Source organism: Acinonyx jubatus, chromosome X (genome assembly GCF_027475565.1).
Source record: "Acinonyx jubatus isolate Ajub_Pintada_27869175 chromosome X, VMU_Ajub_asm_v1.0, whole genome shotgun sequence".
Taxonomy (NCBI): Eukaryota; Metazoa; Chordata; class Mammalia; order Carnivora; family Felidae; genus Acinonyx; species Acinonyx jubatus.
Genome location: NC_069389.1, coordinates 17,571,284 through 17,577,637, shown reverse-complemented (window position 1 = coordinate 17,577,637; position 6,354 = coordinate 17,571,284).

Below are 6,354 nucleotides of genomic sequence, written 5' to 3'. Positions count from 1 at the left end.
ACAATTGGAGAAGTTATGAAATGTATACTAGATAATATTATAGTAGCAACATTACATTTCTTCGATGTGACAATTGTGTTGTCAGTATGCAGGAGAATGTATTTAGTAGATGAATGCTGAAGCATTTAGAGGTAACATACTATGATATCTTCAATTACTTGAGTGTTCTGGAAAAAGATTAAGCAAATGTGGCAAGATTTTAAACAATTTGTGACTATAGATATATGGAATTTTGGACTACTTTACAGGGCCTCACATTTCACTTATTCTCTGTTCCTTTTGTTTTTTTCATTAAGTAAATTTCCTAAGAGGGAAGAACCATTCCTAAGTAAGCAGAGAAATGCAACTGCCATCCCCTCCAGAGCCATTTACCAAATGTGGGCAAGTACTGAGGAATAAGCTTACCATATGCAGAGAGACATCATAGGGGTAAAAAGAAACCAAGGAAATTTCTAACAGTTGTGTGGGCTGGCACAACTGACTGAAATCAAGAGAAGCCCCAAACATCTAGACAGTTTTCTCCAATAGGCCTTTTGCCAAGATCTGGGGCAATGAGAGAGGTTGGGAATAGAGGCAACTTGGTAGACTTAAACCGAACTATATCATAATTACATTAAATGTAAATGGAATAAACATTTTAATGACAAGGCAAAGACAAACAAAATATCAGGGAACAGAAAAAATAAAAATAAAATATGGGAAAGATATACTGAAAAGAAAACTCTCTAACTATATTAATGCTGAAGTAGACTTTAGGGAAAGAAGTATTACTAGAGATAAAGAGGATGACCATAATGAAAAAGAGTCAGCTCAACAGGAAGGCACAGTGATCCTAAATGTGAATGTACTTCTAATAACATAGTTCCAAAATATAAAAAGAAAAACTTCACAGAACTAAAAGTACACCCAGATCAACAATATTATTTGTATGAACTTAAACTTTCTCATTAATTCCTAGAACAAGTAGGAAAAAAAATCAGTAGAGACATAAAAAATTTAAACATACTATCAACCCCCATGATCTAATTGACATTTGTAGCATGCCTGCAGAAATCTCATGAAACATTAACCAAAACAGACCAACGTTCTGGAGCATAAATGAGTCTCAATTAAGTCAAAGACTGAAATTGTATAAAGTAAGCTCTCAAACTAAAGTGGATTAAACCAGAAATCAATAAAAGAAATATACTTAGGGAAAGAAATAAGCAAAAACTTCCAGTTTATGAAAAGCATTTGGGTCCCTGATGATTCTGCCACGGACCCGAAAAGAGCTGTGGCTGGCTGAATGATGCATGTGGGCTATCATTTTCCTGCCTGCCAGTAAGAGGAGAGTTCCTGAGATGGGATACATGGGCAGTATGACAAGATATATGCCTCGGGGCAGCAAGAAAAGAGTGGACTCTAGGTAGCTCTGTTGGGTAACTTTCTGTGGTGACCATCTGAGAGAACTGGGAGGAAGAGTAGTGATTTCTTATCCAAAGATAAGATCTTACCTTTATGCAATACTTACAAAGTGGAAGTTCAAAATTTTATGGGAAAGAAGATCTGAATGGGTATACAGATGAGACAAGATCAGCCATGATTTGGTAATGAGTGAAGCTAAGGTGGTTGGGTACGTGGGTGTTTATTACTTTATTCTCTCTGGTACATAGTTTAAATTCTTCCATAATAATTTTTAAAAAAGCACAACAAATTGGTATGGATAACTAACTGGTTTGAACCATGGAGATAATGTCTCTTAAAATCTGTCCTGGGCAGGAGGCAAATGAGAAGGAACAATTCCCTTCTTCCCTTTTCCACACCCAGATAAGAAACCTATGGGAGGATGACTGCACAACAATGGAAAAGTCCCAGCTGGCTCTGATTGAGAATATATGGGTTGCATTCAGGATAAACTTGGTTTCCAACTGATTTACAAATTGATTCCAGGGTCAGGAGTTTTAGAAAAAACACCATAAATAACTTGCATAGTAGAACTTTGTATAATAATCACTCTTTTGACATTTTATCCTTTCCAGTTTTTAGTTTTAAATGTATACAAAATTTCTCAGCCATGGGCCTAATGTTTTTCCCCCTGCATCTGGTGCTTGTGGTACTTAAAAGGCCAGTTCTCTACTTTTAACTTTTGTGGGTTTGAGCAGTACTTGCAAGGTCAAGGGATAAAGATTGCTCATTGATATCTGTTTAGAAGATGAGGCAATTTCACAAACCAAGCTATGAAGACCAACAGTGTATAGAATTTGATGAAACTATGAATATCAACTCTTGTGAGAAGCATGACTCAACAGAATTATGCAAAATTATGGGTACACTGATATGATAGACTTTATTAATCTTTTATAAACTGCATGAATTATTGGAGCATGTATATAGCATGTGGGCCATGTTTTAATAAGCACACTGTTGGAGGCATTAATCAATATCAAAATAATGGAGATTTCTCTACTTATATTTGTGAAACCAAGAGATGCATTGAATTTAGTGGCTGTATCAAAACAGCCTTCTATTTATTCGTGCTTTCATTCATTTGATAAATGTTCATAAAGTCTCTAAGTAGGCCTGGGGCACCTGGGTGGCTCAGTCATTTAAACATCTGACTCTTGATTTGGACTCAGGTCATGACCTGCACTGCTGACAATATGAAGCCTGCTTGGGATTTTCTCTCTCTCCCTCTCTCTCTGCCCCTCCCCTGCTTGCACTCTCTCTGTCTCAAAATAAATAATAAACTAAAAAAAAGTCCCTGTGTAGGCCAACCACTTTATTTTTCAAATTAATGTCCAGTTTGCAAATATCTGATACCCTTCCTGAACCCTAAAGAAAAGTTTATTCTAAGGGGAGTAAAATTTCATCTAGGAAAGAACTGAAAGTTGAGATTCAATTTGGAAGCAAAGCCTTCTATAGCATTTGCTGCCTGCTATCCCACACTTAACTCCACAGTGGGGTCATTGGAGAAGATAGATTATAGCCTGGTCCTTACAGAAATCATGATCTTAAAATTGCACAAACTCTTACATATGCCTGACAAGGTCCTTCACAATCTGGTTCCTGGCACCTCATCTCTCCAAACTACTCATCCCACCATCCGTTACCTTTCTGTACTTCCTTCAAGTCACAAAATATACCATTGCTTCTCTCCCTTCCTAGACTTAACACATACTATTCTCACTGCTGGCAACATTTTGCCCATGTCCTCCTTCCAATGGCTGACTACTTTTTGTCTGTTAGGTCTCAGTTAACTTGTGTATTGGCCAGGATAGGCTATCTTGTGCCACAGTGAGAAACACTCAATCTCAGTTGCTTAAGATAACAAGTGTTTGTTTTTCTCTCACACAAGGTCCTTTGCAGGCCTAGCCCCCTCTCCAGGGCAGCTTTCCTCCTTAGGCTGGCTGAGGACTGTACCCTCATATCAGCATAGGTTTCCACACTCGCCATAACAGGGAGAAAGAAGAACTGGTCTCACACCAACCAACGATTTCTCTGGCCTAGAAGTGACACATGTCACTTGCATTAACAACCCACTGGCAGAACAGTCACAAAGCCAAGGCCCTGCCTAACATTAAGGGGACAGAGATGTAAAATCTTTCCAGGTGCCAAGAATGATGAAAAGCGTCATTATCCATAAGCAGCACTAACATTTATCACAAGGTACCACTTCCACTGATAAGCCTTCCCTTGCCCTGTAAACAGATGCAACTGGTTTGTTGAGGACTCTGTCTGTGTGCTTGGTTTTTGTCCAATTACTACCTCCCCCTTCTCCACCAGGTAGCAGGTCCTTGAAAACATCTTGACCAGTCACTTTTGCTTATTGGAACAATTCCCATTCAGCTCAAATATTCAGTCCTCTTCACTCTGAAATTTCAATCTCAAGGTCAACTGAACATTCATTTGATTCTTCTACCCTTAGGTCAGGCTTGAAGTGGGGGATGATGCATGGTCTGTTTACATACATTCCTTTCCTCCCTGTTACAAAGACTAACTTCTGCATGCGTTAGGGCAGAGGAAAGGCAAAAGAAAAGAGCTAATGTCCCTTTCTGTACTGATTAAGTTGACACTACTCTTCTTTGTTTTTCTCCCCTCCTCTGACCAACACTAACACACAACAATAGACACCTGTTTCAGCAGGCTCCTTGCTACCTGAGTCTCATGGAGCACATATATGGCTCCTTCACAACACCTGGGTAAGTCTTCCCCACTGCATTCTTTCCTGTCCTGGGAGACCAGCCTTCACCAGGACCACTTTGATTCCCACCCTTTACCACAACAAAGACAGTCTACCCTTTGACCTCTTTCTGCAGCATACCCCTTTGGTGGAAGAGACCAGCAACACTGCTCAAGCCCAGATACCTTGCAAGGTGCCCACTAAATCCATAGGAAGCTCCCAAATCCTCCCCTTCTGAAATGGTGGGTAGGCAAGCAAGTATGTTGCCAGCTCCTTTCTTAGCCCTGTCACCTTTTGCCTGTTCTCTTTGCCATTGTTCAAGGAAGCCAGGGACTAAATGACAAGTCCAATGGCTAAGCCAGTATCCAATTGGAGATGAAATGTCAGTTGACCTTTCCTGCCAACCCTTGTATACTAGTGATTCTTTTTGCTTCAACAGATTCAGAGAAGAGAAAATAGCCTCTTTTATGGAATGCTGCACTAACCCAAAGGCCTTCAACATGTTCCACTCTTGGTAGAATTATGCAGACTTGGGGGATAGGATGGGTCTGAACTAATTCCCCATTGGCAAGCCCTAAGATGGCTTTCCCTAACCTGTGAAAATTCCCTGACCTCAGAACGCTGGGTATTCGATGTCTTGTCTTTAGAATGGATACTAGTGGGGTTCCTGGGTAGCCCAGTCAGTTTAGCATCTGAGTCTTGATTTTGGCTCAGGTCACAATCCCAGGGTTGTGGGATCAAGCTCTGTGTGAGACTCAGTGCTGAGTGTGGAGACTGCTTAAGATTTTCACTTCTCTCTCTCTTCCTTTGCCCCCTCTCCCCTGCTTGTGCTCACTTGTGTGTTCTCTATCAAAAAAAAAAAAAAGGATACTAGTAACACTCTGGGACATCAGAAAAAAATCCTGGACTTTACAGAGATAAGTGCCTTTTGCAAGGGCTTGCAGAGACCCTATGCTGCTTGGATCTGGGGACCATTACATTCTGTGGCTCTTGCTTGCTAAACTATCTCTCTCCCTCTGATCTAGCCAATCTTGGGATTTTCTGGCCCATCCGGGAGAACAACTCAGTGTCTACCACATGGTGAGAGCTCAGTAAGTATTTGTCAACAAACCAGGAGAGCTAACTTTAGTGTGGGAAGGTTTTAAGATATAAAACTTAAAAGGACTTGAAAGAGATATACCTGTTTTCAAAAGAAAAAAAAATAGAACATATTCTTTTCTAAAAATGTTTTATTTATTTTTCTGGAGAGAGATAGAGCACCTGTGTGAGTGGGGGAGGGGAAGAGAGAGAGGGGGGACAGAGGATCTGAAGCAGCTCTGTGTTGACAGCAGAGAGCCCAATGCGGGGTTCGAACTCACAAACTGTGGTATCATGACCTGAGCCAAAGTTGGACGCTTAACCTGAGCTACCCAGGTGCCCCCAAAATAGAAGATATTCTACATAAAGTAAATAATTGGAGGGATAAGTCTGCAGACAGAAAAATTCTGTGCCTATGAATAGAGTTAGGTTTATTTAAATAGAACAAATGGTGATTGCATACTGTATCAAGAAATGAGAAGTTGCTTTATAGAATATATACTTTCACATGTTAATTTTACAGAATCAAGTGCTTCCATTGTAGATATCTAGTGAAAATATAGCAATCTGTCAATATGAAAACATATGGCCTCAATTGTTACAACAGGACTAATCTTGGCCCACTTCCAGAATTCCTAGAACAGACAAACTTTTCAGGCAGAGATAAAACAAGTATTGCATCATATTACCTCATTCCTTATAGCTATCGATGCAATCAAGGTTTGCTGAACAGTATAATTTCCACTTTAAAGTTACCACTGATTCCCTCTAGTAACTCAATACATGCTGAGTGAATTCTGAAATCATTTAGGCTTACAAATGTGGTCACGGAATAAATGCCCTGACCATGGTATATAAATGCCTAATCAAAAGCATTATTCTTGCTGAAATTCTTTGTTTGATTCTGTTTGGTATTACATGCCTGGGGTCCTTTTGTGAGTATTTCAAGCCAGATGTAATTTACCTGTACTGGATAGGCATTTGTAAGTTATTCTTACAGAGATTTTCTCAGAGTTAAGGAAAATGTGTGTGTTTTGACCTATGTTTATATTTGAAGCAGAAGGGTAAAGCTGATTTTCTGGATCACCTATCTCCACAAGAAATTTTCTCTTGGATCA